The 27,456-nt window shown below is 49.6% G+C and overlaps 48 non-coding genes across 48 annotated transcripts; all 48 read left to right on the top strand.

Annotated features, from left to right (window-relative positions):
* Positions 1–455: 455 nt before the first annotated feature.
* Positions 456–537, top strand: Trnas-uga (transfer RNA serine (anticodon UGA)). The gene has a single exon. It is a non-coding gene; the product is annotated as a tRNA-Ser (tRNA).
* A 610-nt stretch (positions 538–1,147) lies between these two features.
* On the top strand, positions 1,148–1,220 carry Trnaf-gaa (transfer RNA phenylalanine (anticodon GAA)). The gene has a single exon. It is a non-coding gene; the product is annotated as a tRNA-Phe (tRNA).
* A 539-nt stretch (positions 1,221–1,759) lies between these two features.
* Trnak-uuu (transfer RNA lysine (anticodon UUU)) lies at positions 1,760–1,832 on the top strand. Its single transcript has one exon. It is a non-coding gene; the product is annotated as a tRNA-Lys (tRNA).
* Positions 1,833–1,970: 138 nt separating this feature from the next.
* On the top strand, positions 1,971–2,052 carry Trnas-cga (transfer RNA serine (anticodon CGA)). Its single transcript has one exon. It is a non-coding gene; the product is annotated as a tRNA-Ser (tRNA).
* A 696-nt stretch (positions 2,053–2,748) lies between these two features.
* Positions 2,749–2,830, top strand: Trnas-uga (transfer RNA serine (anticodon UGA)). Its single transcript has one exon. It is a non-coding gene; the product is annotated as a tRNA-Ser (tRNA).
* A 611-nt stretch (positions 2,831–3,441) lies between these two features.
* On the top strand, positions 3,442–3,514 carry Trnaf-gaa (transfer RNA phenylalanine (anticodon GAA)). The gene has a single exon. It is a non-coding gene; the product is annotated as a tRNA-Phe (tRNA).
* Positions 3,515–4,053: 539 nt separating this feature from the next.
* Positions 4,054–4,126, top strand: Trnak-uuu (transfer RNA lysine (anticodon UUU)). Its single transcript has one exon. It is a non-coding gene; the product is annotated as a tRNA-Lys (tRNA).
* A 138-nt stretch (positions 4,127–4,264) lies between these two features.
* Positions 4,265–4,346, top strand: Trnas-cga (transfer RNA serine (anticodon CGA)). The gene has a single exon. It is a non-coding gene; the product is annotated as a tRNA-Ser (tRNA).
* Positions 4,347–5,042: 696 nt separating this feature from the next.
* Positions 5,043–5,124, top strand: Trnas-uga (transfer RNA serine (anticodon UGA)). The gene has a single exon. It is a non-coding gene; the product is annotated as a tRNA-Ser (tRNA).
* A 611-nt stretch (positions 5,125–5,735) lies between these two features.
* Positions 5,736–5,808, top strand: Trnaf-gaa (transfer RNA phenylalanine (anticodon GAA)). The gene has a single exon. It is a non-coding gene; the product is annotated as a tRNA-Phe (tRNA).
* Positions 5,809–6,347: 539 nt separating this feature from the next.
* On the top strand, positions 6,348–6,420 carry Trnak-uuu (transfer RNA lysine (anticodon UUU)). Its single transcript has one exon. It is a non-coding gene; the product is annotated as a tRNA-Lys (tRNA).
* Positions 6,421–6,558: 138 nt separating this feature from the next.
* Trnas-cga (transfer RNA serine (anticodon CGA)) lies at positions 6,559–6,640 on the top strand. Its single transcript has one exon. It is a non-coding gene; the product is annotated as a tRNA-Ser (tRNA).
* A 696-nt stretch (positions 6,641–7,336) lies between these two features.
* Trnas-uga (transfer RNA serine (anticodon UGA)) lies at positions 7,337–7,418 on the top strand. The gene has a single exon. It is a non-coding gene; the product is annotated as a tRNA-Ser (tRNA).
* Positions 7,419–8,029: 611 nt separating this feature from the next.
* Positions 8,030–8,102, top strand: Trnaf-gaa (transfer RNA phenylalanine (anticodon GAA)). Its single transcript has one exon. It is a non-coding gene; the product is annotated as a tRNA-Phe (tRNA).
* A 539-nt stretch (positions 8,103–8,641) lies between these two features.
* Positions 8,642–8,714, top strand: Trnak-uuu (transfer RNA lysine (anticodon UUU)). The gene has a single exon. It is a non-coding gene; the product is annotated as a tRNA-Lys (tRNA).
* Positions 8,715–8,852: 138 nt separating this feature from the next.
* Positions 8,853–8,934, top strand: Trnas-cga (transfer RNA serine (anticodon CGA)). The gene has a single exon. It is a non-coding gene; the product is annotated as a tRNA-Ser (tRNA).
* A 696-nt stretch (positions 8,935–9,630) lies between these two features.
* Trnas-uga (transfer RNA serine (anticodon UGA)) lies at positions 9,631–9,712 on the top strand. The gene has a single exon. It is a non-coding gene; the product is annotated as a tRNA-Ser (tRNA).
* Positions 9,713–10,323: 611 nt separating this feature from the next.
* On the top strand, positions 10,324–10,396 carry Trnaf-gaa (transfer RNA phenylalanine (anticodon GAA)). The gene has a single exon. It is a non-coding gene; the product is annotated as a tRNA-Phe (tRNA).
* A 539-nt stretch (positions 10,397–10,935) lies between these two features.
* On the top strand, positions 10,936–11,008 carry Trnak-uuu (transfer RNA lysine (anticodon UUU)). The gene has a single exon. It is a non-coding gene; the product is annotated as a tRNA-Lys (tRNA).
* Positions 11,009–11,146: 138 nt separating this feature from the next.
* Positions 11,147–11,228, top strand: Trnas-cga (transfer RNA serine (anticodon CGA)). The gene has a single exon. It is a non-coding gene; the product is annotated as a tRNA-Ser (tRNA).
* Positions 11,229–11,924: 696 nt separating this feature from the next.
* Trnas-uga (transfer RNA serine (anticodon UGA)) lies at positions 11,925–12,006 on the top strand. Its single transcript has one exon. It is a non-coding gene; the product is annotated as a tRNA-Ser (tRNA).
* A 611-nt stretch (positions 12,007–12,617) lies between these two features.
* Trnaf-gaa (transfer RNA phenylalanine (anticodon GAA)) lies at positions 12,618–12,690 on the top strand. Its single transcript has one exon. It is a non-coding gene; the product is annotated as a tRNA-Phe (tRNA).
* A 539-nt stretch (positions 12,691–13,229) lies between these two features.
* Trnak-uuu (transfer RNA lysine (anticodon UUU)) lies at positions 13,230–13,302 on the top strand. The gene has a single exon. It is a non-coding gene; the product is annotated as a tRNA-Lys (tRNA).
* Positions 13,303–13,440: 138 nt separating this feature from the next.
* Positions 13,441–13,522, top strand: Trnas-cga (transfer RNA serine (anticodon CGA)). The gene has a single exon. It is a non-coding gene; the product is annotated as a tRNA-Ser (tRNA).
* Positions 13,523–14,218: 696 nt separating this feature from the next.
* Trnas-uga (transfer RNA serine (anticodon UGA)) lies at positions 14,219–14,300 on the top strand. Its single transcript has one exon. It is a non-coding gene; the product is annotated as a tRNA-Ser (tRNA).
* Positions 14,301–14,911: 611 nt separating this feature from the next.
* On the top strand, positions 14,912–14,984 carry Trnaf-gaa (transfer RNA phenylalanine (anticodon GAA)). Its single transcript has one exon. It is a non-coding gene; the product is annotated as a tRNA-Phe (tRNA).
* A 539-nt stretch (positions 14,985–15,523) lies between these two features.
* On the top strand, positions 15,524–15,596 carry Trnak-uuu (transfer RNA lysine (anticodon UUU)). The gene has a single exon. It is a non-coding gene; the product is annotated as a tRNA-Lys (tRNA).
* A 138-nt stretch (positions 15,597–15,734) lies between these two features.
* On the top strand, positions 15,735–15,816 carry Trnas-cga (transfer RNA serine (anticodon CGA)). Its single transcript has one exon. It is a non-coding gene; the product is annotated as a tRNA-Ser (tRNA).
* Positions 15,817–16,512: 696 nt separating this feature from the next.
* On the top strand, positions 16,513–16,594 carry Trnas-uga (transfer RNA serine (anticodon UGA)). The gene has a single exon. It is a non-coding gene; the product is annotated as a tRNA-Ser (tRNA).
* Positions 16,595–17,205: 611 nt separating this feature from the next.
* Trnaf-gaa (transfer RNA phenylalanine (anticodon GAA)) lies at positions 17,206–17,278 on the top strand. Its single transcript has one exon. It is a non-coding gene; the product is annotated as a tRNA-Phe (tRNA).
* A 539-nt stretch (positions 17,279–17,817) lies between these two features.
* On the top strand, positions 17,818–17,890 carry Trnak-uuu (transfer RNA lysine (anticodon UUU)). The gene has a single exon. It is a non-coding gene; the product is annotated as a tRNA-Lys (tRNA).
* A 138-nt stretch (positions 17,891–18,028) lies between these two features.
* Trnas-cga (transfer RNA serine (anticodon CGA)) lies at positions 18,029–18,110 on the top strand. The gene has a single exon. It is a non-coding gene; the product is annotated as a tRNA-Ser (tRNA).
* Positions 18,111–18,806: 696 nt separating this feature from the next.
* Positions 18,807–18,888, top strand: Trnas-uga (transfer RNA serine (anticodon UGA)). Its single transcript has one exon. It is a non-coding gene; the product is annotated as a tRNA-Ser (tRNA).
* A 611-nt stretch (positions 18,889–19,499) lies between these two features.
* Trnaf-gaa (transfer RNA phenylalanine (anticodon GAA)) lies at positions 19,500–19,572 on the top strand. The gene has a single exon. It is a non-coding gene; the product is annotated as a tRNA-Phe (tRNA).
* Positions 19,573–20,111: 539 nt separating this feature from the next.
* On the top strand, positions 20,112–20,184 carry Trnak-uuu (transfer RNA lysine (anticodon UUU)). The gene has a single exon. It is a non-coding gene; the product is annotated as a tRNA-Lys (tRNA).
* Positions 20,185–20,322: 138 nt separating this feature from the next.
* On the top strand, positions 20,323–20,404 carry Trnas-cga (transfer RNA serine (anticodon CGA)). Its single transcript has one exon. It is a non-coding gene; the product is annotated as a tRNA-Ser (tRNA).
* Positions 20,405–21,099: 695 nt separating this feature from the next.
* Positions 21,100–21,181, top strand: Trnas-uga (transfer RNA serine (anticodon UGA)). Its single transcript has one exon. It is a non-coding gene; the product is annotated as a tRNA-Ser (tRNA).
* Positions 21,182–21,792: 611 nt separating this feature from the next.
* On the top strand, positions 21,793–21,865 carry Trnaf-gaa (transfer RNA phenylalanine (anticodon GAA)). Its single transcript has one exon. It is a non-coding gene; the product is annotated as a tRNA-Phe (tRNA).
* A 540-nt stretch (positions 21,866–22,405) lies between these two features.
* On the top strand, positions 22,406–22,478 carry Trnak-uuu (transfer RNA lysine (anticodon UUU)). The gene has a single exon. It is a non-coding gene; the product is annotated as a tRNA-Lys (tRNA).
* A 138-nt stretch (positions 22,479–22,616) lies between these two features.
* Positions 22,617–22,698, top strand: Trnas-cga (transfer RNA serine (anticodon CGA)). Its single transcript has one exon. It is a non-coding gene; the product is annotated as a tRNA-Ser (tRNA).
* A 695-nt stretch (positions 22,699–23,393) lies between these two features.
* Trnas-uga (transfer RNA serine (anticodon UGA)) lies at positions 23,394–23,475 on the top strand. The gene has a single exon. It is a non-coding gene; the product is annotated as a tRNA-Ser (tRNA).
* A 610-nt stretch (positions 23,476–24,085) lies between these two features.
* On the top strand, positions 24,086–24,158 carry Trnaf-gaa (transfer RNA phenylalanine (anticodon GAA)). The gene has a single exon. It is a non-coding gene; the product is annotated as a tRNA-Phe (tRNA).
* A 538-nt stretch (positions 24,159–24,696) lies between these two features.
* Trnak-uuu (transfer RNA lysine (anticodon UUU)) lies at positions 24,697–24,769 on the top strand. The gene has a single exon. It is a non-coding gene; the product is annotated as a tRNA-Lys (tRNA).
* A 138-nt stretch (positions 24,770–24,907) lies between these two features.
* Positions 24,908–24,989, top strand: Trnas-cga (transfer RNA serine (anticodon CGA)). Its single transcript has one exon. It is a non-coding gene; the product is annotated as a tRNA-Ser (tRNA).
* A 695-nt stretch (positions 24,990–25,684) lies between these two features.
* On the top strand, positions 25,685–25,766 carry Trnas-uga (transfer RNA serine (anticodon UGA)). The gene has a single exon. It is a non-coding gene; the product is annotated as a tRNA-Ser (tRNA).
* A 611-nt stretch (positions 25,767–26,377) lies between these two features.
* Positions 26,378–26,450, top strand: Trnaf-gaa (transfer RNA phenylalanine (anticodon GAA)). Its single transcript has one exon. It is a non-coding gene; the product is annotated as a tRNA-Phe (tRNA).
* A 539-nt stretch (positions 26,451–26,989) lies between these two features.
* Positions 26,990–27,062, top strand: Trnak-uuu (transfer RNA lysine (anticodon UUU)). Its single transcript has one exon. It is a non-coding gene; the product is annotated as a tRNA-Lys (tRNA).
* Positions 27,063–27,200: 138 nt separating this feature from the next.
* On the top strand, positions 27,201–27,282 carry Trnas-cga (transfer RNA serine (anticodon CGA)). The gene has a single exon. It is a non-coding gene; the product is annotated as a tRNA-Ser (tRNA).
* The last annotated feature ends 174 nt before the right edge of the window (positions 27,283–27,456 follow it).

The raw sequence follows: 27,456 nt of genomic DNA, 5'->3' as shown, positions 1-27,456 counted from the left end.
CGAACATTTCATTTTCTTTTTAAGAATCGCAATTTCAATCATTCGAGTGCGGCAAAAGCAGTGGTGCAGCGTTTCTTTTCTTAAGATCTCGCAGCTGCTTGTAGGTATGTCCATCGTTTTAAGACGACAGAAAACTAGCGTCAGCGGTGCGTCAGTGGGAAGTCGGTGAAGTCGCCATTGGAGCCATAAGCCAGTAATTACGAAATGCGAATCACTCGCACACCACGCAGCTGTACGATAATGCTCGTGCGTGGGCCCGCATAGCTGAGTCGGTAGAGCGTTAGGTTTTCCACCAAACGGTCCTGGGTTCAAGTCCCTGTCTAGGCGAAAATTAATACACTTTCTTAACGGCTAATGGAAACCCTACAGGAAAGAGCGAGGCAACGCCGTCTTCTGCCATCAGATTGCGTCTAAGGATGGCGGTTTCACTTGTCGGGAGTCGCTTCCGCCACCGGGCAGTCGTGGCCGAGTGGTTAAGGCGTCTGACTTGAAATCAGATTCCCTCTGGGAGCGTAGGTTCGAGTCCTGCCGACTGCGCAAATTTTCTCGCTCTCAAAGGGCGGACGTTCAGCTGCATCCTAGCAGTTGTGTCACTACTAAACACGTGGGTCACCAGCAATGTGCAGTGTTATTTGATCCAGGGCGCAGCGTTACAGTCGCGCCCAGAAGCCGCAGCTCATCTCCTCGTCTCACAGCCGTCCACCAGGTGTTAGTACAAGTGGTGCCTCACTGGGCAGTGCAGATGTGTCCAGTTTAGCTTGCAGACGATGACGTGTAGCAATTTATGAGCTAACGCAAGTTGAATGTTTTACCGTGTGTATCTGCTAGATACTGCCTCTCATATGGTGGAGAGGCTCACTCCTTCTTGTGTCTCGTTCTCTGCACACGAGTTGCCCCTGGCTTCGATATAGCACGGGTTTTCTAGCGTCAGCGTGGCGTCACGTCAAGTCAGCGAAGTCAATATTACACGAATCGAGTCGACATGTTTGCTTGTTACGATGACGGAAGCAGAAGAAATGTGTGTGGAACTTCACTGCATTGGCTGCTCGCCTTTCAGCGTCCCTGTGTCTTATCAGACGAAGGTGACTGTGAAATGGCAACGAGGCAGAGGTTAACGAACACATGCGAATGGCGGCTTTCAACGTCGGCCGAAATAGCTCAGTTGGGAGAGCGTTAGACTGAAGATCTAAAGGTCCCTGGTTCGATCCCGGGTTTCGGCAGGTATTCGTTTTGATGCGACGCCAATGGAATTACCCTGCGTTTGTGATAATGCAACTACCGCTGGCAACAAAAATGACTCTCTCCTGTAGCTGTTGTGGTTGTCTAGTGCATGCCATAAGAGGAACTCACTAGACAACTAACTCCCTTAGAAGCAAAAGAATTAAAAATATCCTACCGACTGCATTCCTTTTTCTGTGTCAGGTGGTGAAGAACGTCTTCAACGGAATCGTGAAATGAGCGAAAACGTGGAAAACATTGCATTCGAAATGCTTGTGAATTTTCCAATTGCCCAGTGATTGTCGACAAAACACGTAAATTCTCTGCTCCAACGTATGAGACGTAACAACTGGTGCAATTTGTTGTTGCATCGTGTGCCAGCAGTCTTCGATAGTGTGTTACGAGCTTAGCGCGATAGGCTTGTAGGCAGCATTTAGGCGACGTTTTATTAGTAACGGCCCCATGCAGCGATTGCACAACAGTAAAGGACATGAGTCAATGTATAGTTGTGCATCGTGTGAGGTTTTGCAGGCTCGTGTGAGCCCGGATAGCTGAGTCGGTAGAGCATTAGGCTTTTAACCTAAGGGTCCAGGGTTCAAGTCCCTGTCCGGGCGGAAATTTTAATACTTTGGTAGCGATTCGTCTGGTAGCGGTGGAAACGCTACGGAAAATAATGCAGCTACGCCGTTTTCTGACACCACAGTGCTTGAAACGGTAGCAGTTGTATGTGTCGGGAGAGCACCGCGCTAACGGCAGTCGTGGCCGAGTGGTTAAGGCGTCTGACTCGAAATCAGATTCCCCCTGGGAGCGTAGGTTCGAATCCTACCGGCTGCGTGCGGTTTTACGTAAAGAGGAGCAAACATTTTCGCACACATGTGACATGCTTGGGCGAATGCGGGTGCAAACCAGCGACGCCATTCTCAACAAGACGAAAATTTCCGTTTTAAGAATACTGAGTTTTCGCGACGACCGCTGCTTACTGTGGCTATCGGTTCACCTCGCACTGACGCTGGGACTGCAGAAAGCCGTCGCTGATATCGTGAGTACACAGATGTGCTCGAAAGTGTTGGACAGAGCGAACATTTCATTTTCTTTTTAAGAATCGCAATTTCAATCATTCGAGTGCGGCAAAAGCAGTGGTGCAGCGTTTCTTTTCTTAAGATCTCGCAGCTGCTTGTAGGTATGTCCATCGTTTTAAGACGACAGAAAACTAGCGTCAGCGGTGCGTCAGTGGGAAGTCGGTGAAGTCGCCATTGGAGCCATAAGCCAGTAATTACGAAATGCGAATCACTCGCACACCACGCAGCTGTACGATAATGCTCGTGCGTGGGCCCGCATAGCTGAGTCGGTAGAGCGTTAGGTTTTCCACCAAACGGTCCTGGGTTCAAGTCCCTGTCTAGGCGAAAATTAATACACTTTCTTAACGGCTAATGGAAACCCTACAGGAAAGAGCGAGGCAACGCCGTCTTCTGCCATCAGATTGCGTCTAAGGATGGCGGTTTCACTTGTCGGGAGTCGCTTCCGCCACCGGCAGTCGTGGCCGAGTGGTTAAGGCGTCTGACTTGAAATCAGATTCCCTCTGGGAGCGTAGGTTCGAGTCCTGCCGACTGCGCAAATTTTCTCGCTCTCAAAGGGCGGACGTTCAGCTGCATCCTAGCAGTTGTGTCACTACTAAACACGTGGGTCACCAGCAATGTGCAGTGTTATTTGATCCAGGGCGCAGCGTTACAGTCGCGCCCAGAAGCCGCAGCTCATCTCCTCGTCTCACAGCCGTCCACCAGGTGTTAGTACAAGTGGTGCCTCACTGGGCAGTGCAGATGTGTCCAGTTTAGCTTGCAGACGATGACGTGTAGCAATTTATGAGCTAACGCAAGTTGAATGTTTTACCGTGTGTATCTGCTAGATACTGCCTCTCATATGGTGGAGAGGCTCACTCCTTCTTGTGTCTCGTTCTCTGCACACGAGTTGCCCCTGGCTTCGATATAGCACGGGTTTTCTAGCGTCAGCGTGGCGTCACGTCAAGTCAGCGAAGTCAATATTACACGAATCGAGTCGACATGTTTGCTTGTTACGATGACGGAAGCAGAAGAAATGTGTGTGGAACTTCACTGCATTGGCTGCTCGCCTTTCAGCGTCCCTGTGTCTTATCAGACGAAGGTGACTGTGAAATTGGCAACGAGGCAGAGGTTAACGAACACATGCGAATGGCGGCTTTCAACGTCGGCCGAAATAGCTCAGTTGGGAGAGCGTTAGACTGAAGATCTAAAGGTCCCTGGTTCGATCCCGGGTTTCGGCAGGTATTCGTTTTGATGCGACGCCAATGGAATTACCCTGCGTTTGTGATAATGCAACTACCGCTGGCAACAAAAATGACTCTCTCCTGTAGCTGTTGTGGTTGTCTAGTGCATGCCATAAGAGGAACTCACTAGACAACTAACTCCCTTAGAAGCAAAAGAATTAAAAATATCCTACCGACTGCATTCCTTTTTCTGTGTCAGGTGGTGAAGAACGTCTTCAACGGAATCGTGAAATGAGCGAAAACGTGGAAAACATTGCATTCGAAATGCTTGTGAATTTTCCAATTGCCCAGTGATTGTCGACAAAACACGTAAATTCTCTGCTCCAACGTATGAGACGTAACAACTGGTGCAATTTGTTGTTGCATCGTGTGCCAGCAGTCTTCGATAGTGTGTTACGAGCTTAGCGCGATAGGCTTGTAGGCAGCATTTAGGCGACGTTTTATTAGTAACGGCCCCATGCAGCGATTGCACAACAGTAAAGGACATGAGTCAATGTATAGTTGTGCATCGTGTGAGGTTTTGCAGGCTCGTGTGAGCCCGGATAGCTGAGTCGGTAGAGCATTAGGCTTTTAACCTAAGGGTCCAGGGTTCAAGTCCCTGTCCGGGCGGAAATTTTAATACTTTGGTAGCGATTCGTCTGGTAGCGGTGGAAACGCTACGGAAAATAATGCAGCTACGCCGTTTTCTGACACCACAGTGCTTGAAACGGTAGCAGTTGTATGTGTCGGGAGAGCACCGCGCTAACGGCAGTCGTGGCCGAGTGGTTAAGGCGTCTGACTCGAAATCAGATTCCCCCTGGGAGCGTAGGTTCGAATCCTACCGGCTGCGTGCGGTTTTACGTAAAGAGGAGCAAACATTTTCGCACACATGTGACATGCTTGGGCGAATGCGGGTGCAAACCAGCGACGCCATTCTCAACAAGACGAAAATTTCCGTTTTAAGAATACTGAGTTTTCGCGACGACCGCTGCTTACTGTGGCTATCGGTTCACCTCGCACTGACGCTGGGACTGCAGAAAGCCGTCGCTGATATCGTGAGTACACAGATGTGCTCGAAAGTGTTGGACAGAGCGAACATTTCATTTTCTTTTTAAGAATCGCAATTTCAATCATTCGAGTGCGGCAAAAGCAGTGGTGCAGCGTTTCTTTTCTTAAGATCTCGCAGCTGCTTGTAGGTATGTCCATCGTTTTAAGACGACAGAAAACTAGCGTCAGCGGTGCGTCAGTGGGAAGTCGGTGAAGTCGCCATTGGAGCCATAAGCCAGTAATTACGAAATGCGAATCACTCGCACACCACGCAGCTGTACGATAATGCTCGTGCGTGGGCCCGCATAGCTGAGTCGGTAGAGCGTTAGGTTTTCCACCAAACGGTCCTGGGTTCAAGTCCCTGTCTAGGCGAAAATTAATACACTTTCTTAACGGCTAATGGAAACCCTACAGGAAAGAGCGAGGCAACGCCGTCTTCTGCCATCAGATTGCGTCTAAGGATGGCGGTTTCACTTGTCGGGAGTCGCTTCCGCCACCGGCAGTCGTGGCCGAGTGGTTAAGGCGTCTGACTTGAAATCAGATTCCCTCTGGGAGCGTAGGTTCGAGTCCTGCCGACTGCGCAAATTTTCTCGCTCTCAAAGGGCGGACGTTCAGCTGCATCCTAGCAGTTGTGTCACTACTAAACACGTGGGTCACCAGCAATGTGCAGTGTTATTTGATCCAGGGCGCAGCGTTACAGTCGCGCCCAGAAGCCGCAGCTCATCTCCTCGTCTCACAGCCGTCCACCAGGTGTTAGTACAAGTGGTGCCTCACTGGGCAGTGCAGATGTGTCCAGTTTAGCTTGCAGACGATGACGTGTAGCAATTTATGAGCTAACGCAAGTTGAATGTTTTACCGTGTGTATCTGCTAGATACTGCCTCTCATATGGTGGAGAGGCTCACTCCTTCTTGTGTCTCGTTCTCTGCACACGAGTTGCCCCTGGCTTCGATATAGCACGGGTTTTCTAGCGTCAGCGTGGCGTCACGTCAAGTCAGCGAAGTCAATATTACACGAATCGAGTCGACATGTTTGCTTGTTACGATGACGGAAGCAGAAGAAATGTGTGTGGAACTTCACTGCATTGGCTGCTCGCCTTTCAGCGTCCCTGTGTCTTATCAGACGAAGGTGACTGTGAAATTGGCAACGAGGCAGAGGTTAACGAACACATGCGAATGGCGGCTTTCAACGTCGGCCGAAATAGCTCAGTTGGGAGAGCGTTAGACTGAAGATCTAAAGGTCCCTGGTTCGATCCCGGGTTTCGGCAGGTATTCGTTTTGATGCGACGCCAATGGAATTACCCTGCGTTTGTGATAATGCAACTACCGCTGGCAACAAAAATGACTCTCTCCTGTAGCTGTTGTGGTTGTCTAGTGCATGCCATAAGAGGAACTCACTAGACAACTAACTCCCTTAGAAGCAAAAGAATTAAAAATATCCTACCGACTGCATTCCTTTTTCTGTGTCAGGTGGTGAAGAACGTCTTCAACGGAATCGTGAAATGAGCGAAAACGTGGAAAACATTGCATTCGAAATGCTTGTGAATTTTCCAATTGCCCAGTGATTGTCGACAAAACACGTAAATTCTCTGCTCCAACGTATGAGACGTAACAACTGGTGCAATTTGTTGTTGCATCGTGTGCCAGCAGTCTTCGATAGTGTGTTACGAGCTTAGCGCGATAGGCTTGTAGGCAGCATTTAGGCGACGTTTTATTAGTAACGGCCCCATGCAGCGATTGCACAACAGTAAAGGACATGAGTCAATGTATAGTTGTGCATCGTGTGAGGTTTTGCAGGCTCGTGTGAGCCCGGATAGCTGAGTCGGTAGAGCATTAGGCTTTTAACCTAAGGGTCCAGGGTTCAAGTCCCTGTCCGGGCGGAAATTTTAATACTTTGGTAGCGATTCGTCTGGTAGCGGTGGAAACGCTACGGAAAATAATGCAGCTACGCCGTTTTCTGACACCACAGTGCTTGAAACGGTAGCAGTTGTATGTGTCGGGAGAGCACCGCGCTAACGGCAGTCGTGGCCGAGTGGTTAAGGCGTCTGACTCGAAATCAGATTCCCCCTGGGAGCGTAGGTTCGAATCCTACCGGCTGCGTGCGGTTTTACGTAAAGAGGAGCAAACATTTTCGCACACATGTGACATGCTTGGGCGAATGCGGGTGCAAACCAGTGACGCCATTCTCAACAAGACGAAAATTTCCGTTTTAAGAATACTGAGTTTTCGCGACGACCGCTGCTTACTGTGGCTATCGGTTCACCTCGCACTGACGCTGGGACTGCAGAAAGCCGTCGCTGATATCGTGAGTACACAGATGTGCTCGAAAGTGTTGGACAGAGCGAACATTTCATTTTCTTTTTAAGAATCGCAATTTCAATCATTCGAGTGCGGCAAAAGCAGTGGTGCAGCGTTTCTTTTCTTAAGATCTCGCAGCTGCTTGTAGGTATGTCCATCGTTTTAAGACGACAGAAAACTAGCGTCAGCGGTGCGTCAGTGGGAAGTCGGTGAAGTCGCCATTGGAGCCATAAGCCAGTAATTACGAAATGCGAATCACTCGCACACCACGCAGCTGTACGATAATGCTCGTGCGTGGGCCCGCATAGCTGAGTCGGTAGAGCGTTAGGTTTTCCACCAAACGGTCCTGGGTTCAAGTCCCTGTCTAGGCGAAAATTAATACACTTTCTTAACGGCTAATGGAAACCCTACAGGAAAGAGCGAGGCAACGCCGTCTTCTGCCATCAGATTGCGTCTAAGGATGGCGGTTTCACTTGTCGGGAGTCGCTTCCGCCACCGGCAGTCGTGGCCGAGTGGTTAAGGCGTCTGACTTGAAATCAGATTCCCTCTGGGAGCGTAGGTTCGAGTCCTGCCGACTGCGCAAATTTTCTCGCTCTCAAAGGGCGGACGTTCAGCTGCATCCTAGCAGTTGTGTCACTACTAAACACGTGGGTCACCAGCAATGTGCAGTGTTATTTGATCCAGGGCGCAGCGTTACAGTCGCGCCCAGAAGCCGCAGCTCATCTCCTCGTCTCACAGCCGTCCACCAGGTGTTAGTACAAGTGGTGCCTCACTGGGCAGTGCAGATGTGTCCAGTTTAGCTTGCAGACGATGACGTGTAGCAATTTATGAGCTAACGCAAGTTGAATGTTTTACCGTGTGTATCTGCTAGATACTGCCTCTCATATGGTGGAGAGGCTCACTCCTTCTTGTGTCTCGTTCTCTGCACACGAGTTGCCCCTGGCTTCGATATAGCACGGGTTTTCTAGCGTCAGCGTGGCGTCACGTCAAGTCAGCGAAGTCAATATTACACGAATCGAGTCGACATGTTTGCTTGTTACGATGACGGAAGCAGAAGAAATGTGTGTGGAACTTCACTGCATTGGCTGCTCGCCTTTCAGCGTCCCTGTGTCTTATCAGACGAAGGTGACTGTGAAATTGGCAACGAGGCAGAGGTTAACGAACACATGCGAATGGCGGCTTTCAACGTCGGCCGAAATAGCTCAGTTGGGAGAGCGTTAGACTGAAGATCTAAAGGTCCCTGGTTCGATCCCGGGTTTCGGCAGGTATTCGTTTTGATGCGACGCCAATGGAATTACCCTGCGTTTGTGATAATGCAACTACCGCTGGCAACAAAAATGACTCTCTCCTGTAGCTGTTGTGGTTGTCTAGTGCATGCCATAAGAGGAACTCACTAGACAACTAACTCCCTTAGAAGCAAAAGAATTAAAAATATCCTACCGACTGCATTCCTTTTTCTGTGTCAGGTGGTGAAGAACGTCTTCAACGGAATCGTGAAATGAGCGAAAACGTGGAAAACATTGCATTCGAAATGCTTGTGAATTTTCCAATTGCCCAGTGATTGTCGACAAAACACGTAAATTCTCTGCTCCAACGTATGAGACGTAACAACTGGTGCAATTTGTTGTTGCATCGTGTGCCAGCAGTCTTCGATAGTGTGTTACGAGCTTAGCGCGATAGGCTTGTAGGCAGCATTTAGGCGACGTTTTATTAGTAACGGCCCCATGCAGCGATTGCACAACAGTAAAGGACATGAGTCAATGTATAGTTGTGCATCGTGTGAGGTTTTGCAGGCTCGTGTGAGCCCGGATAGCTGAGTCGGTAGAGCATTAGGCTTTTAACCTAAGGGTCCAGGGTTCAAGTCCCTGTCCGGGCGGAAATTTTAATACTTTGGTAGCGATTCGTCTGGTAGCGGTGGAAACGCTACGGAAAATAATGCAGCTACGCCGTTTTCTGACACCACAGTGCTTGAAACGGTAGCAGTTGTATGTGTCGGGAGAGCACCGCGCTAACGGCAGTCGTGGCCGAGTGGTTAAGGCGTCTGACTCGAAATCAGATTCCCCCTGGGAGCGTAGGTTCGAATCCTACCGGCTGCGTGCGGTTTTACGTAAAGAGGAGCAAACATTTTCGCACACATGTGACATGCTTGGGCGAATGCGGGTGCAAACCAGCGACGCCATTCTCAACAAGACGAAAATTTCCGTTTTAAGAATACTGAGTTTTCGCGACGACCGCTGCTTACTGTGGCTATCGGTTCACCTCGCACTGACGCTGGGACTGCAGAAAGCCGTCGCTGATATCGTGAGTACACAGATGTGCTCGAAAGTGTTGGACAGAGCGAACATTTCATTTTCTTTTTAAGAATCGCAATTTCAATCATTCGAGTGCGGCAAAAGCAGTGGTGCAGCGTTTCTTTTCTTAAGATCTCGCAGCTGCTTGTAGGTATGTCCATCGTTTTAAGACGACAGAAAACTAGCGTCAGCGGTGCGTCAGTGGGAAGTCGGTGAAGTCGCCATTGGAGCCATAAGCCAGTAATTACGAAATGCGAATCACTCGCACACCACGCAGCTGTACGATAATGCTCGTGCGTGGGCCCGCATAGCTGAGTCGGTAGAGCGTTAGGTTTTCCACCAAACGGTCCTGGGTTCAAGTCCCTGTCTAGGCGAAAATTAATACACTTTCTTAACGGCTAATGGAAACCCTACAGGAAAGAGCGAGGCAACGCCGTCTTCTGCCATCAGATTGCGTCTAAGGATGGCGGTTTCACTTGTCGGGAGTCGCTTCCGCCACCGGCAGTCGTGGCCGAGTGGTTAAGGCGTCTGACTTGAAATCAGATTCCCTCTGGGAGCGTAGGTTCGAGTCCTGCCGACTGCGCAAATTTTCTCGCTCTCAAAGGGCGGACGTTCAGCTGCATCCTAGCAGTTGTGTCACTACTAAACACGTGGGTCACCAGCAATGTGCAGTGTTATTTGATCCAGGGCGCAGCGTTACAGTCGCGCCCAGAAGCCGCAGCTCATCTCCTCGTCTCACAGCCGTCCACCAGGTGTTAGTACAAGTGGTGCCTCACTGGGCAGTGCAGATGTGTCCAGTTTAGCTTGCAGACGATGACGTGTAGCAATTTATGAGCTAACGCAAGTTGAATGTTTTACCGTGTGTATCTGCTAGATACTGCCTCTCATATGGTGGAGAGGCTCACTCCTTCTTGTGTCTCGTTCTCTGCACACGAGTTGCCCCTGGCTTCGATATAGCACGGGTTTTCTAGCGTCAGCGTGGCGTCACGTCAAGTCAGCGAAGTCAATATTACACGAATCGAGTCGACATGTTTGCTTGTTACGATGACGGAAGCAGAAGAAATGTGTGTGGAACTTCACTGCATTGGCTGCTCGCCTTTCAGCGTCCCTGTGTCTTATCAGACGAAGGTGACTGTGAAATTGGCAACGAGGCAGAGGTTAACGAACACATGCGAATGGCGGCTTTCAACGTCGGCCGAAATAGCTCAGTTGGGAGAGCGTTAGACTGAAGATCTAAAGGTCCCTGGTTCGATCCCGGGTTTCGGCAGGTATTCGTTTTGATGCGACGCCAATGGAATTACCCTGCGTTTGTGATAATGCAACTACCGCTGGCAACAAAAATGACTCTCTCCTGTAGCTGTTGTGGTTGTCTAGTGCATGCCATAAGAGGAACTCACTAGACAACTAACTCCCTTAGAAGCAAAAGAATTAAAAATATCCTACCGACTGCATTCCTTTTTCTGTGTCAGGTGGTGAAGAACGTCTTCAACGGAATCGTGAAATGAGCGAAAACGTGGAAAACATTGCATTCGAAATGCTTGTGAATTTTCCAATTGCCCAGTGATTGTCGACAAAACACGTAAATTCTCTGCTCCAACGTATGAGACGTAACAACTGGTGCAATTTGTTGTTGCATCGTGTGCCAGCAGTCTTCGATAGTGTGTTACGAGCTTAGCGCGATAGGCTTGTAGGCAGCATTTAGGCGACGTTTTATTAGTAACGGCCCCATGCAGCGATTGCACAACAGTAAAGGACATGAGTCAATGTATAGTTGTGCATCGTGTGAGGTTTTGCAGGCTCGTGTGAGCCCGGATAGCTGAGTCGGTAGAGCATTAGGCTTTTAACCTAAGGGTCCAGGGTTCAAGTCCCTGTCCGGGCGGAAATTTTAATACTTTGGTAGCGATTCGTCTGGTAGCGGTGGAAACGCTACGGAAAATAATGCAGCTACGCCGTTTTCTGACACCACAGTGCTTGAAACGGTAGCAGTTGTATGTGTCGGGAGAGCACCGCGCTAACGGCAGTCGTGGCCGAGTGGTTAAGGCGTCTGACTCGAAATCAGATTCCCCCTGGGAGCGTAGGTTCGAATCCTACCGGCTGCGTGCGGTTTTACGTAAAGAGGAGCAAACATTTTCGCACACATGTGACATGCTTGGGCGAATGCGGGTGCAAACCAGTGACGCCATTCTCAACAAGACGAAAATTTCCGTTTTAAGAATACTGAGTTTTCGCGACGACCGCTGCTTACTGTGGCTATCGGTTCACCTCGCACTGACGCTGGGACTGCAGAAAGCCGTCGCTGATATCGTGAGTACACAGATGTGCTCGAAAGTGTTGGACAGAGCGAACATTTCATTTTCTTTTTAAGAATCGCAATTTCAATCATTCGAGTGCGGCAAAAGCAGTGGTGCAGCGTTTCTTTTCTTAAGATCTCGCAGCTGCTTGTAGGTATGTCCATCGTTTTAAGACGACAGAAAACTAGCGTCAGCGGTGCGTCAGTGGGAAGTCGGTGAAGTCGCCATTGGAGCCATAAGCCAGTAATTACGAAATGCGAATCACTCGCACACCACGCAGCTGTACGATAATGCTCGTGCGTGGGCCCGCATAGCTGAGTCGGTAGAGCGTTAGGTTTTCCACCAAACGGTCCTGGGTTCAAGTCCCTGTCTAGGCGAAAATTAATACACTTTCTTAACGGCTAATGGAAACCCTACAGGAAAGAGCGAGGCAACGCCGTCTTCTGCCATCAGATTGCGTCTAAGGATGGCGGTTTCACTTGTCGGGAGTCGCTTCCGCCACCGGCAGTCGTGGCCGAGTGGTTAAGGCGTCTGACTTGAAATCAGATTCCCTCTGGGAGCGTAGGTTCGAGTCCTGCCGACTGCGCAAATTTTCTCGCTCTCAAAGGGCGGACGTTCAGCTGCATCCTAGCAGTTGTGTCACTACTAAACACGTGGGTCACCAGCAATGTGCAGTGTTATTTGATCCAGGGCGCAGCGTTACAGTCGCGCCCAGAAGCCGCAGCTCATCTCCTCGTCTCACAGCCGTCCACCAGGTGTTAGTACAAGTGGTGCCTCACTGGGCAGTGCAGATGTGTCCAGTTTAGCTTGCAGACGATGACGTGTAGCAATTTATGAGCTAACGGAAGTTGAATGTTTTACCGTGTGTATCTGCTAGATACTGCCTCTCATATGGTGGAGAGGCTCACTCCTTCTTGTGTCTCGTTCTCTGCACACGAGTTGCCCCTGGCTTCGATATAGCACGGGTTTTCTAGCGTCAGCGTGGCGTCACGTCAAGTCAGCGAAGTCAATATTACACGAATCGAGTCGACATGTTTGCTTGTTACGATGACGGAAGCAGAAGAAATGTGTGTGGAACTTCACTGCATTGGCTGCTCGCCTTTCAGCGTCCCTGTGTCTTATCAGACGAAGGTGACTGTGAAATTGGCAACGAGGCAGAGGTTAACGAACACATGCGAATGGCGGCTTTCAACGTCGGCCGAAATAGCTCAGTTGGGAGAGCGTTAGACTGAAGATCTAAAGGTCCCTGGTTCGATCCCGGGTTTCGGCAGGTATTCGTTTTGATGCGACGCCAATGGAATTACCCTGCGTTTGTGATAATGCAACTACCGCTGGCAACAAAAATGACTCTCTCCTGTAGCTGTTGTGGTTGTCTAGTGCATGCCATAAGAGGAACTCACTAGACAACTAACTCCCTTAGAAGCAAAAGAATTAAAAATATCCTACCGACTGCATTCCTTTTTCTGTGTCAGGTGGTGAAGAACGTCTTCAACGGAATCGTGAAATGAGCGAAAACGTGGAAAACATTGCATTCGAAATGCTTGTGAATTTTCCAATTGCCCAGTGATTGTCGACAAAACACGTAAATTCTCTGCTCCAACGTATGAGACGTAACAACTGGTGCAATTTGTTGTTGCATCGTGTGCCAGCAGTCTTCGATAGTGTGTTACGAGCTTAGCGCGATAGGCTTGTAGGCAGCATTTAGGCGACGTTTTATTAGTAACGGCCCCATGCAGCGATTGCACAACAGTAAAGGACATGAGTCAATGTATAGTTGTGCATCGTGTGAGGTTTTGCAGGCTCGTGTGAGCCCGGATAGCTCAGTCGGTAGAGCATTAGGCTTTTAACCTAAGGGTCCAGGGTTCAAGTCCCTGTCCGGGCGGAAATTTTAATACTTTGGTAGCGATTCGTCTGGTAGCGGTGGAAACGCTACGGAAAATAATGCAGCTACGCCGTTTTCTGACACCACAGTGCTTGAAACGGTAGCAGTTGTATGTGTCGGGAGAGCACCGCGCTAACGGCAGTCGTGGCCGAGTGGTTAAGGCGTCTGACTCGAAATCAGATTCCCCCTGGGAGCGTAGGTTCGAATCCTACCGGCTGCGTGCGGTTTTACGTAAAGAGGAGCAAACATTTTCGCACACATGTGACATGCTTGGGCGAATGCGGGTGCAAACCAGTGACGCCATTCTCAACAAGACGAAAATTTCCGTTTTAAGAATACTGAGTTTTCGCGACGACCGCTGCTTACTGTGGCTATCGGTTCACCTCGCACTGACGCTGGGACTGCAGAAAGCCGTCGCTGATATCGTGAGTACACAGATGTGCTCGAAAGTGTTGGACAGAGCGAACATTTCATTTTCTTTTTAAGAATCGCAATTTCAATCATTCGAGTGCGGCAAAAGCAGTGGTGCAGCGTTTCTTTTCTTAAGATCTCGCAGCTGCTTGTAGGTATGTCCATCGTTTTAAGACGACAGAAAACTAGCGTCAGCGGTGCGTCAGTGGGAAGTCGGTGAAGTCGCCATTGGAGCCATAAGCCAGTAATTACGAAATGCGAATCACTCGCACACCACGCAGCTGTACGATAATGCTCGTGCGTGGGCCCGCATAGCTGAGTCGGTAGAGCGTTAGGTTTTCCACCAAACGGTCCTGGGTTCAAGTCCCTGTCTAGGCGAAAATTAATACACTTTCTTAACGGCTAATGGAAACCCTACAGGAAAGAGCGAGGCAACGCCGTCTTCTGCCATCAGATTGCGTCTAAGGATGGCGGTTTCACTTGTCGGGAGTCGCTTCCGCCACCGGCAGTCGTGGCCGAGTGGTTAAGGCGTCTGACTTGAAATCAGATTCCCTCTGGGAGCGTAGGTTCGAGTCCTGCCGACTGCGCAAATTTTCTCGCTCTCAAAGGGCGGACGTTCAGCTGCATCCTAGCAGTTGTGTCACTACTAAACACGTGGGTCACCAGCAATGTGCAGTGTTATTTGATCCAGGGCGCAGCGTTACAGTCGCGCCCAGAAGCCGCAGCTCATCTCCTCGTCTCACAGCCGTCCACCAGGTGTTAGTACAAGTGGTGCCTCACTGGGCAGTGCAGATGTGTCCAGTTTAGCTTGCAGACGATGACGTGTAGCAATTTATGAGCTAACGCAAGTTGAATGTTTTACCGTGTGTATCTGCTAGATACTGCCTCTCATATGGTGGAGAGGCTCACTCCTTCTTGTGTCTCGTTCTCTGCACACGAGTTGCCCCTGGCTTCGATATAGCACGGGTTTTCTAGCGTCAGCGTGGCGTCACGTCAAGTCAGCGAAGTCAATATTACACGAATCGAGTCGACATGTTTGCTTGTTACGATGACGGAAGCAGAAGAAATGTGTGTGGAACTTCACTGCATTGGCTGCTCGCCTTTCAGCGTCCCTGTGTCTTATCAGACGACGGTGACTGTGAAATTGGCAACGAGGCAGAGGTTAACGAACACATGCGAATGGCGGCTTTCAACGTCGGTCGAAATAGCTCAGTTGGGAGAGCGTTAGACTGAAGATCTAAAGGTCCCTGGTTCGATCCCGGGTTTCGGCAGGTATTCGTTTTGATGCGACGCCAATGGAATTACCCTGCGTTTGTGATAATGCAACTACCGCTGGCAACAAAAATGACTCTCTCCTGTAGCTGTTGTGGTTGTCTAGTGCATGCCATAAGAGGAACTCACTAGACAACTAACTCCCTTAGAAGCAAAAGAATTAAAAATATCCTACCGACTGCATTCCTTTTTCTGTGTCAGGTGGTGAAGAACGTCTTCAACGGAATCGTGAAATGAGCGAAAACGTGGAAAACATTGCATTCGAAATGCTTGTGAATTTTCCAATTGCCCAGTGATTGTCGACAAAACACGTAAATTCTCTGCTCCAACGTATGAGACGTAACAACTGGTGCAATTTGTTGTTGCATCGTGTGCCAGCAGTCTTCGATAGTGTGTTACGAGCTTAGCGCGATAGGCTTGTAGGCAGCATTTAGGCGACGTTTTATTAGTAACGGCCCCATGCAGCGATTGCACAACAGTAAAGGACATGAGTCAATGTATAGTTGTGCATCGTGTGAGGTTTTGCAGGCTCGTGTGAGCCCGGATAGCTCAGTCGGTAGAGCATTAGGCTTTTAACCTAAGGGTCCAGGGTTCAAGTCCCTGTCCGGGCGGAAATTTTAATACTTTGGTAGCGATTCGTCTGGTAGCGGTGGAAACGCTACGGAAAATAATGCAGCTACGCCGTTTTCTGACACCACAGTGCTTGAAACGGTAGCAGTTGTATGTGTCGGGAGAGCACCGCGCTAACGGCAGTCGTGGCCGAGTGGTTAAGGCGTCTGACTCGAAATCAGATTCCCCCTGGGAGCGTAGGTTCGAATCCTACCGGCTGCGTGCGGTTTTACGTAAAGAGGAGCAAACATTTTCGCACACATGTGACATGCTTGGGCGAATGCGGGTGCAAACCAGTGACGCCATTCTCAACAAGACGAAAATTTCCGTTTTAAGAATACTGAGTTTTCGCGACGACCGCTGCTTACTGTGGCTATCGGTTCACCTCGCACTGACGCTGGGACTGCAGAAAGCCGTCGCTGATATCGTGAGTACACAGATGTGCTCGAAAGTGTTGGACAGAGCGAACATTTCATTTTCTTTTTAAGAATCGCAATTTCAATCATTCGAGTGCGGCAAAAGCAGTGGTGCAGCGTTTCTTTTCTTAAGATCTCGCAGCTGCTTGTAGGTATGTCCATCGTTTTAAGACGACAGAAAACTAGCGTCAGCGGTGCGTCAGTGGGAAGTCGGTGAAGTCGCCATTGGAGCCATAAGCCAGTAATTACGAAATGCGAATCACTCGCACACCACGCAGCTGTACGATAATGCTCGTGCGTGGGCCCGCATAGCTGAGTCGGTAGAGCGTTAGGTTTTCCACCAAACGGTCCTGGGTTCAAGTCCCTGTCTAGGCGAAAATTAATACACTTTCTTAACGGCTAATGGAAACCCTACAGGAAAGAGCGAGGCAACGCCGTCTTCTGCCATCAGATTGCGTCTAAGGATGGCGGTTTCACTTGTCGGGAGTCGCTTCCGCCACCGGCAGTCGTGGCCGAGTGGTTAAGGCGTCTGACTTGAAATCAGATTCCCTCTGGGAGCGTAGGTTCGAGTCCTGCCGACTGCGCAAATTTTCTCGCTCTCAAAGGGCGGACGTTCAGCTGCATCCTAGCAGTTGTGTCACTACTAAACACGTGGGTCACCAGCAATGTGCAGTGTTATTTGATCCAGGGCGCAGCGTTACAGTCGCGCCCAGAAGCCGCAGCTCATCTCCTCGTCTCACAGCCGTCCACCAGGTGTTAGTACAAGTGGTGCCTCACTGGGCAGTGCAGATGTGTCCAGTTTAGCTTGCAGACGATGACGTGTAGCAATTTATGAGCTAACGCAAGTTGAATGTTTTACCGTGTGTATCTGCTAGATACTGCCTCTCATATGGTGGAGAGGCTCACTCCTTCTTGTGTCTCGTTCTCTGCACACGAGTTGCCCCTGGCTTCGATATAGCACGGGTTTTCTAGCGTCAGCGTGGCGTCACGTCAAGTCAGCGAAGTCAATATTACACGAATCGAGTCGACATGTTTGCTTGTTACGATGACGGAAGCAGAAGAAATGTGTGTGGAACTTCACTGCATTGGCTGCTCGCCTTTCAGCGTCCCTGTGTCTTATCAGACGAAGGTGACTGTGAAATTGGCAACGAGGCAGAGGTTAACGAACACATGCGAATGGCGGCTTTCAACGTCGGTCGAAATAGCTCAGTTGGGAGAGCGTTAGACTGAAGATCTAAAGGTCCCTGGTTCGATCCCGGGTTTCGGCAGGTATTCGTTTTGATGCGACGCCAATGGAATTACCCTGCGTTTGTGATAATGCAACTACCGCTGGCAACAAAAATGACTCTCTCCTGTAGCTGTTGTGGTTGTCTAGTGCATGCCATAAGAGGAACTCACTAGACAACTAACTCCCTTAGAAGCAAAAGAATTAAAAATATCCTACCGACTGCATTCCTTTTTCTGTGTCAGGTGGTGAAGAACGTCTTCAACGGAATCGTGAAATGAGCGAAAACGTGGAAAACATTGCATTCGAAATGCTTGTGAATTTTCCAATTGCCCAGTGATTGTCGACAAAACACGTAAATTCTCTGCTCCAACGTATGAGACGTAACAACTGGTGCAATTTGTTGTTGCATCGTGTGCCAGCAGTCTTCGATAGTGTGTTACGAGCTTAGCGCGATAGGCTTGTAGGCAGCATTTAGGCGACGTTTTATTAGTAACGGCCCCATGCAGCGATTGCACAACAGTAAAGGACATGAGTCAATGTATAGTTGTGCATCGTGTGAGGTTTTGCAGGCTCGTGTGAGCCCGGATAGCTGAGTCGGTAGAGCATTAGGCTTTTAACCTAAGGGTCCAGGGTTCAAGTCCCTGTCCGGGCGGAAATTTTAATACTTTGGTAGCGATTCGTCTGGTAGCGGTGGAAACGCTACGGAAAATAATGCAGCTACGCCGTTTTCTGACACCACAGTGCTTGAAACGGTAGCAGTTGTATGTGTCGGGAGAGCACCGCGCTAACGGCAGTCGTGGCCGAGTGGTTAAGGCGTCTGACTCGAAATCAGATTCCCCCTGGGAGCGTAGGTTCGAATCCTACCGGCTGCGTGCGGTTTTACGTAAAGAGGAGCAAACATTTTCGCACACATGTGACATGCTTGGGCGAATGCGGGTGCAAACCAGTGACGCCATTCTCAACAAGACGAAAATTTCCGTTTTAAGAATACTGAGTTTTCGCGACGACCGCTGCTTACTGTGGCTATCGGTTCACCTCGCACTGACGCTGGGACTGCAGAAAGCCGTCGCTGATATCGTGAGTACACAGATGTGCTCGAAAGTGTTGGACAGAGCGAACATTTCATTTTCTTTTTAAGAATCGCAATTTCAATCATTCGAGTGCGGCAAAAGCAGTGGTGCAGCGTTTCTTTTCTTAAGATCTCGCAGCTGCTTGTAGGTATGTCCATCGTTTTAAGACGACAGAAAACTAGCGTCAGCGGTGCGTCAGTGGGAAGTCGGTGAAGTCGCCATTGGAGCCATAAGCCAGTAATTACGAAATGCGAATCACTCGCACACCACGCAGCTGTACGATAATGCTCGTGCGTGGGCCCGCATAGCTGAGTCGGTAGAGCGTTAGGTTTTCCACCAAACGGTCCTGGGTTCAAGTCCCTGTCTAGGCGAAAATTAATACACTTTCTTAACGGCTAATGGAAACCCTACAGGAAAGAGCGAGGCAACGCCGTCTTCTGCCATCAGATTGCGTCTAAGGATGGCGGTTTCACTTGTCGGGAGTCGCTTCCGCCACCGGCAGTCGTGGCCGAGTGGTTAAGGCGTCTGACTTGAAATCAGATTCCCTCTGGGAGCGTAGGTTCGAGTCCTGCCGACTGCGCAAATTTTCTCGCTCTCAAAGGGCGGACGTTCAGCTGCATCCTAGCAGTTGTGTCACTACTAAACACGTGGGTCACCAGCAATGTGCAGTGTTATTTGATCCAGGGCGCAGCGTTACAGTCGCGCCCAGAAGCCGCAGCTCATCTCCTCGTCTCACAGCCGTCCACCAGGTGTTAGTACAAGTGGTGCCTCACTGGGCAGTGCAGATGTGTCCAGTTTAGCTTGCAGACGATGACGTGTAGCAATTTATGAGCTAACGCAAGTTGAATGTTTTACCGTGTGTATCTGCTAGATACTGCCTCTCATATGGTGGAGAGGCTCACTCCTTCTTGTGTCTCGTTCTCTGCACACGAGTTGCCCCTGGCTTCGATATAGCACGGGTTTTCTAGCGTCAGCGTGGCGTCACGTCAAGTCAGCGAAGTCAATATTACACGAATCGAGTCGACATGTTTGCTTGTTACGATGACGGAAGCAGAAGAAATGTGTGTGGAACTTCACTGCATTGGCTGCTCGCCTTTCAGCGTCCCTGTGTCTTATCAGACGAAGGTGACTGTGAAATTGGCAACGAGGCAGAGGTTAACGAACACATGCGAATGGCGGCTTTCAACGTCGGTCGAAATAGCTCAGTTGGGAGAGCGTTAGACTGAAGATCTAAAGGTCCCTGGTTCGATCCCGGGTTTCGGCAGGTATTCGTTTTGATGCGACGCCAATGGAATTACCCTGCGTTTGTGATAATGCAACTACCGCTGGCAACAAAAATGACTCTCTCCTGTAGCTGTTGTGGTTGTCTAGTGCATGCCATAAGAGGAACTCACTAGACAACTAACTCCCTTAGAAGCAAAAGAATTAAAAATATCCTACCGACTGCATTCCTTTTTCTGTGTCAGGTGGTGAAGAACGTCTTCAACGGAATCGTGAAATGAGCGAAAACGTGGAAAACATTGCATTCGAAATGCTTGTGAATTTTCCAATTGCCCAGTGATTGTCGACAAAACACGTAAATTCTCTGCTCCAACGTATGAGACGTAACAACTGGTGCAATTTGTTGTTGCATCGTGTGCCAGCAGTCTTCGATAGTGTGTTACGAGCTTAGCGCGATAGGCTTGTAGGCAGCATTTAGGCGACGTTTTATTAGTAACGGCCCCATGCAGCGATTGCACAACAGTAAAGGACATGAGTCAATGTATAGTTGTGCATCGTGTGAGGTTTTGCAGGCTCGTGTGAGCCCGGATAGCTGAGTCGGTAGAGCATTAGGCTTTTAACCTAAGGGTCCAGGGTTCAAGTCCCTGTCCGGGCGGAAATTTTAATACTTTGGTAGCGATTCGTCTGGTAGCGGTGGAAACGCTACGGAAAATAATGCAGCTACGCCGTTTTCTGACACCACAGTGCTTGAAACGGTAGCAGTTGTATGTGTCGGGAGAGCACCGCGCTAACGGCAGTCGTGGCCGAGTGGTTAAGGCGTCTGACTCGAAATCAGATTCCCCCTGGGAGCGTAGGTTCGAATCCTACCGGCTGCGTGCGGTTTTACGTAAAGAGGAGCAAACATTTTCGCACACATGTGACATGCTTGGGCGAATGCGGGTGCAAACCAGTGACGCCATTCTCAACAAGACGAAAATTTCCGTTTTAAGAATACTGAGTTTTCGCGACGACCGCTGCTTACTGTGGCTATCGGTTCACCTCGCACTGACGCTGGGACTGCAGAAAGCCGTCGCTGATATCGTGAGTACACAGATGTGCTCGAAAGTGTTGGACAGAGCGAACATTTCATTTTCTTTTTAAGAATCGCAATTTCAATCATTCGAGTGCGGCAAAAGCAGTGGTGCAGCGTTTCTTTTCTTAAGATCTCGCAGCTGCTTGTAGGTATGTCCATCGTTTTAAGACGACAGAAAACTAGCGTCAGCGGTGCGTCAGTGGGAAGTCGGTGAAGTCGCCATTGGAGCCATAAGCCAGTAATTACGAAATGCGAATCACTCGCACACCACGCAGCTGTACGATAATGCTCGTGCGTGGGCCCGCATAGCTGAGTCGGTAGAGCGTTAGGTTTTCCACCAAACGGTCCTGGGTTCAAGTCCCTGTCTAGGCGAAAATTAATACACTTCTTAACGGCTAATGGAAACCCTACAGGAAAGAGCGAGGCAACGCCGTCTTCTGCCATCAGATTGCGTCTAAGGATGGCGGTTTCACTTGTCGGGAGTCGCTTCCGCCACCGGCAGTCGTGGCCGAGTGGTTAAGGCGTCTGACTTGAAATCAGATTCCCTCTGGGAGCGTAGGTTCGAGTCCTGCCGACTGCGCAAATTTTCTCGCTCTCAAAGGGCGGACGTTCAGCTGCATCCTAGCAGTTGTGTCACTACTAAACACGTGGGTCACCAGCAATGTGCAGTGTTATTTGATCCAGGGCGCAGCGTTACAGTCGCGCCCAGAAGCCGCAGCTCATCTCCTCGTCTCACAGCCGTCCACCAGGTGTTAGTACAAGTGGTGCCTCACTGGGCAGTGCAGATGTGTCCAGTTTAGCTTGCAGACGATGACGTGTAGCAATTTATGAGCTAACGCAAGTTGAATGTTTTACCGTGTGTATCTGCTAGATACTGCCTCTCATATGGTGGAGAGGCTCACTCCTTCTTGTGTCTCGTTCTCTGCACACGAGTTGCCCCTGGCTTCGATATAGCACGGGTTTTCTAGCGTCAGCGTGGCGTCACGTCAAGTCAGCGAAGTCAATATTACACGAATCGAGTCGACATGTTTGCTTGTTACGATGACGGAAGCAGAAGAAATGTGTGTGGAACTTCACTGCATTGGCTGCTCGCCTTTCAGCGTCCCTGTGTCTTATCAGACGAAGGTGACTGTGAAATTGGCAACGAGGCAGAGGTTAACGAACACATGCGAATGGCGGCTTTCAACGTCGGTCGAAATAGCTCAGTTGGGAGAGCGTTAGACTGAAGATCTAAAGGTCCCTGGTTCGATCCCGGGTTTCGGCAGGTATTCGTTTTGATGCGACGCCAATGGAATTACCCTGCGTTTGTGATAATGCAACTACCGCTGGCAACAAAAATGACTCTCTCCTGTAGCTGTTGTGGTTGTCTAGTGCATGCCATAAGAGGAACTCACTAGACAACTAACTCCCTTAGAAGCAAAAGAATTAAAAATATCCTACCGACTGCATTCCTTTTTCTGTGTCAGGTGGTGAAGAACGTCTTCAACGGAATCGTGAAATGAGCGAAAACGTGGAAAACATTGCATTCGAAATGCTTGTGAATTTTCCAATTGCCCAGTGATTGTCGACAAAACACGTAAATTCTCTGCTCCAACGTATGAGACGTAACAACTGGTGCAATTTGTTGTTGCATCGTGTGCCAGCAGTCTTCGATAGTGTGTTACGAGCTTAGCGCGATAGGCTTGTAGGCAGCATTTAGGCGACGTTTTATTAGTAACGGCCCCATGCAGCGATTTGCACAACAGTAAAGGACATGAGTCAATGTATAGTTGTGCATCGTGTGAGGTTTTGCAGGCTCGTGTGAGCCCGGATAGCTCAGTCGGTAGAGCATTAGGCTTTTAACCTAAGGGTCCAGGGTTCAAGTCCCTGTCCGGGCGGAAATTTTAATACTTTGGTAGCGATTCGTCTGGTAGCGGTGGAAACGCTACGGAAAATAATGCAGCTACGCCGTTTTCTGACACCACAGTGCTTGAAACGGTAGCAGTTGTATGTGTCGGGAGAGCACCGCGCTAACGGCAGTCGTGGCCGAGTGGTTAAGGCGTCTGACTCGAAATCAGATTCCCCCTGGGAGCGTAGGTTCGAATCCTACCGGCTGCGTGCGGTTTTACGTAAAGAGGAGCAAACATTTTCGCACACATGTGACATGCTTGGGCGAATGCGGGTGCAAACCAGTGACGCCATTCTCAACAAGACGAAAATTTCCGTTTTAAGAATACTGAGTTTCGCGACGACCGCTGCTTACTGTGGCTATCGGTTCACCTCGCACTGACGCTGGGACTGCAGAAAGCCGTCGCTGATATCGTGAGTACACAGATGTGCTCGAAAGTGTTGGACAGAGCGAACATTTCATTTTCTTTTTAAGAATCGCAATTTCAATCATTCGAGTGCGGCAAAAGCAGTGGTGCAGCGTTTCTTTTCTTAAGATCTCGCAGCTGCTTGTAGGTATGTCCATCGTTTTAAGACGACAGAAAACTAGCGTCAGCGGTGCGTCAGTGGGAAGTCGGTGAAGTCGCCATTGGAGCCATAAGCCAGTAATTACGAAATGCGAATCACTCGCACACCACGCAGCTGTACGATAATGCTCGTGCGTGGGCCCGCATAGCTGAGTCGGTAGAGCGTTAGGTTTTCCACCAAACGGTCCTGGGTTCAAGTCCCTGTCTAGGCGAAAATTAATACACTTTCTTAACGGCTAATGGAAACCCTACAGGAAAGAGCGAGGCAACGCCGTCTTCTGCCATCAGATTGCGTCTAAGGATGGCGGTTTCACTTGTCGGGAGTCGCTTCCGCCACCGGCAGTCGTGGCCGAGTGGTTAAGGCGTCTGACTTGAAATCAGATTCCCTCTGGGAGCGTAGGTTCGAGTCCTGCCGACTGCGCAAATTTTCTCGCTCTCAAAGGGCGGACGTTCAGCTGCATCCTAGCAGTTGTGTCACTACTAAACACGTGGGTCACCAGCAATGTGCAGTGTTATTTGATCCAGGGCGCAGCGTTACAGTCGCGCCCAGAAGCCGCAGCTCATCTCCTCGTCTCACAGCCGTCCACCAGGTGTTAGTACAAGTGGTGCCTCACTGGGCAGTGCAGATGTGTCCAGTTTAGCTTGCAGACGATGACGTGTAGCAATTTATGAGCTAACGCAAGTTGAATGTTTTACCGTGTGTATCTGCTAGATACTGCCTCTCATATGGTGGAGAGGCTCACTCCTTCTTGTGTCTCGTTCTCTGCACACGAGTTGCCCCTGGCTTCGATATAGCACGGGTTTTCTAGCGTCAGCGTGGCGTCACGTCAAGTCAGCGAAGTCAATATTACACGAATCGAGTCGACATGTTTGCTTGTTACGATGACGGAAGCAGAAGAAATGTGTGTGGAACTTCACTGCATTGGCTGCTCGCCTTTCAGCGTCCTGTGTCTTATCAGACGAAGGTGACTGTGAAATTGGCAACGAGGCAGAGGTTAACGAACACATGCGAATGGCGGCTTTCAACGTCGGCCGAAATAGCTCAGTTGGGAGAGCGTTAGACTGAAGATCTAAAGGTCCCTGGTTCGATCCCGGGTTTCGGCAGGTATTCGTTTTGATGCGACGCCAATGGAATTACCCTGCGTTTGTGATAATGCAACTACCGCTGGCAACAAAAATGACTCTCTCCTGTAGCTGTTGTGGTTGTCTAGTGCATGCCATAAGAGGAACTCACTAGACAACTAACTCCCTTAGAAGCAAAAGAATTAAAAATATCCTACCGACTGCATTCCTTTTTCTGTGTCAGGTGGTGAAGAACGTCTTCAACGGAATCGTGAAATGAGCGAAAACGTGGAAAACATTGCATTCGAAATGCTTGTGAATTTTCCAATTGCCCAGTGATTGTCGACAAAACACGTAAATTCTCTGCTCCAACGTATGAGACGTAACAACTGGTGCAATTTGTTGTTGCATCGTGTGCCAGCAGTCTTCGATAGTGTGTTACGAGCTTAGCGCGATAGGCTTGTAGGCAGCATTTAGGCGACGTTTTATTAGTAACGGCCCCATGCAGCGATTGCACAACAGTAAGGACATGAGTCAATGTATAGTTGTGCATCGTGTGAGGTTTTGCAGGCTCGTGTGAGCCCGGATAGCTCAGTCGGTAGAGCATTAGGCTTTTAACCTAAGGGTCCAGGGTTCAAGTCCCTGTCCGGGCGGAAATTTTAATACTTTGGTAGCGATTCGTCTGGTAGCGGTGGAAACGCTACGGAAAATAATGCAGCTACGCCGTTTTCTGACACCACAGTGCTTGAAACGGTAGCAGTTGTATGTGTCGGGAGAGCACCGCGCTAACGGCAGTCGTGGCCGAGTGGTTAAGGCGTCTGACTCGAAATCAGATTCCCCCTGGGAGCGTAGGTTCGAATCCTACCGGCTGCGTGCGGTTTTACGTAAAGAGGAGCAAACATTTTCGCACACATGTGACATGCTTGGGCGAATGCGGGTGCAAACCAGTGACGCCATTCTCAACAAGACGAAAATTTCCGTTTAAGAATACTGAGTTTTCGCGACGACCGCTGCTTACTGTGGCTATCGGTTCACCTCGCACTGACGCTGGGACTGCAGAAAGCCGTCGCTGATATCGTGAGTACACAGATGTGCTCGAAAGTGTTGGACAGAGCGAACATTTCATTTTCTTTTTAAGAATCGCAATTTCAATCATTCGAGTGCGGCAAAAGCAGTGGTGCAGCGTTTCTTTTCTTAAGATCTCGCAGCTGCTTGTAGGTATGTCCATCGTTTTAAGACGACAGAAAACTAGCGTCAGCGGTGCGTCAGTGGGAAGTCGGTGAAGTCGCCATTGGAGCCATAAGCCAGTAATTACGAAATGCGAATCACTCGCACACCACGCAGCTGTACGATAATGCTCGTGCGTGGGCCCGCATAGCTGAGTCGGTAGAGCGTTAGGTTTTCCACCAAACGGTCCTGGGTTCAAGTCCCTGTCTAGGCGAAAATTAATACACTTTCTTAACGGCTAATGGAAACCCTACAGGAAAGAGCGAGGCAACGCCGTCTTCTGCCATCAGATTGCGTCTAAGGATGGCGGTTTCACTTGTCGGGAGTCGCTTCCGCCACCGGCAGTCGTGGCCGAGTGGTTAAGGCGTCTGACTTGAAATCAGATTCCCTCTGGGAGCGTAGGTTCGAGTCCTGCCGACTGCGCAAATTTTCTCGCTCTCAAAGGGCGGACGTTCAGCTGCATCCTAGCAGTTGTGTCACTACTAAACACGTGGGTCACCAGCAATGTGCAGTGTTATTTGATCCAGGGCGCAGCGTTACAGTCGCGCCCAGAAGCCGCAGCTCATCTCCTCGTCTCACAGCCGTCCACCAGGTGTTAGTACAAGTGGTGCCTCACTGGGCAGTGCAGATGTGTCCAGTTTAGCTTGCAGACGATGACGTGTAGCAATTTATGAGCTAACGCAAGTTGAATGTTTTACCGTGTGTATCTGCTAGATACTGCCTCTCATATGGTGGAGAGGCTCACTCCTTCTTGTGTCTCGTTCTCTGCACACGAGTTGCCCCTGGCTTCGATATAGCACGGGTTTTCTAGCGTCAGCGTGGCGTCACGTCAAGTCAGCGAAGTCAATATTACACGAATCGAGTCGACATGTTTGCTTGTTACGATGACGGAAGCAGAAGAAATGTGTGTGGAACTTCACTGCATTGGCTGCTCGCCTTTCAGCGTCCCTGTGTCTTATCAGACGAAGGTGACTGTGAAATTGGCAACGAGGCAGAGGTTAACGAACACATGCGAATGGCGGCTTTCAACGTCGGTCGAAATAGCTCAGTTGGGAGAGCGTTAGACTGAAGATCTAAAGGTCCCTGGTTCGATCCCGGGTTTCGGCAGGTATTCGTTTTGATGCGACGCCAATGGAATTACCCTGCGTTTGTGATAATGCAACTACCGCTGGCAACAAAAATGACTCTCTCCTGTAGCTGTTGTGGTTGTCTAGTGCATGCCATAAGAGGAACTCACTAGACAACTAACTCCCTTAGAAGCAAAAGAATTAAAAATATCCTACCGACTGCATTCCTTTTTCTGTGTCAGGTGGTGAAGAACGTCTTCAACGGAATCGTGAAATGAGCGAAAACGTGGAAAACATTGCATTCGAAATGCTTGTGAATTTTCCAATTGCCCAGTGATTGTCGACAAAACACGTAAATTCTCTGCTCCAACGTATGAGACGTAACAACTGGTGCAATTTGTTGTTGCATCGTGTGCCAGCAGTCTTCGATAGTGTGTTACGAGCTTAGCGCGATAGGCTTGTAGGCAGCATTTAGGCGACGTTTTATTAGTAACGGCCCCATGCAGCGATTGCACAACAGTAAAGGACATGAGTCAATGTATAGTTGTGCATCGTGTGAGGTTTTGCAGGCTCGTGTGAGCCCGGATAGCTGAGTCGGTAGAGCATTAGGCTTTTAACCTAAGGGTCCAGGGTTCAAGTCCCTGTCCGGGCGGAAATTTTAATACTTTGGTAGCGATTCGTCTGGTAGCGGTGGAAACGCTACGGAAAATAATGCAGCTACGCCGTTTTCTGACACCACAGTGCTTGAAACGGTAGCAGTTGTATGTGTCGGGAGAGCACCGCGCTAACGGCAGTCGTGGCCGAGTGGTTAAGGCGTCTGACTCGAAATCAGATTCCCCCTGGGAGCGTAGGTTCGAATCCTACCGGCTGCGTGCGGTTTTACGTAAAGAGGAGCAAACATTTTCGCACACATGTGACATGCTTGGGCGAATGCGGGTGCAAACCAGTGACGCCATTCTCAACAAGACGAAAATTTCCGTTTTAAGAATACTGAGTTTTCGCGACGACCGCTGCTTACTGTGGCTATCGGTTCACCTCGCACTGAC

Source organism: Schistocerca cancellata, unplaced genomic scaffold (assembly GCF_023864275.1).
Source record: "Schistocerca cancellata isolate TAMUIC-IGC-003103 unplaced genomic scaffold, iqSchCanc2.1 HiC_scaffold_482, whole genome shotgun sequence".
Taxonomy (NCBI): domain Eukaryota; kingdom Metazoa; phylum Arthropoda; class Insecta; order Orthoptera; family Acrididae; genus Schistocerca; species Schistocerca cancellata.
The sequence above is the reverse complement of the archived record's forward strand: the minus strand, read 5'-3'. Positions and strand labels throughout refer to the sequence as shown.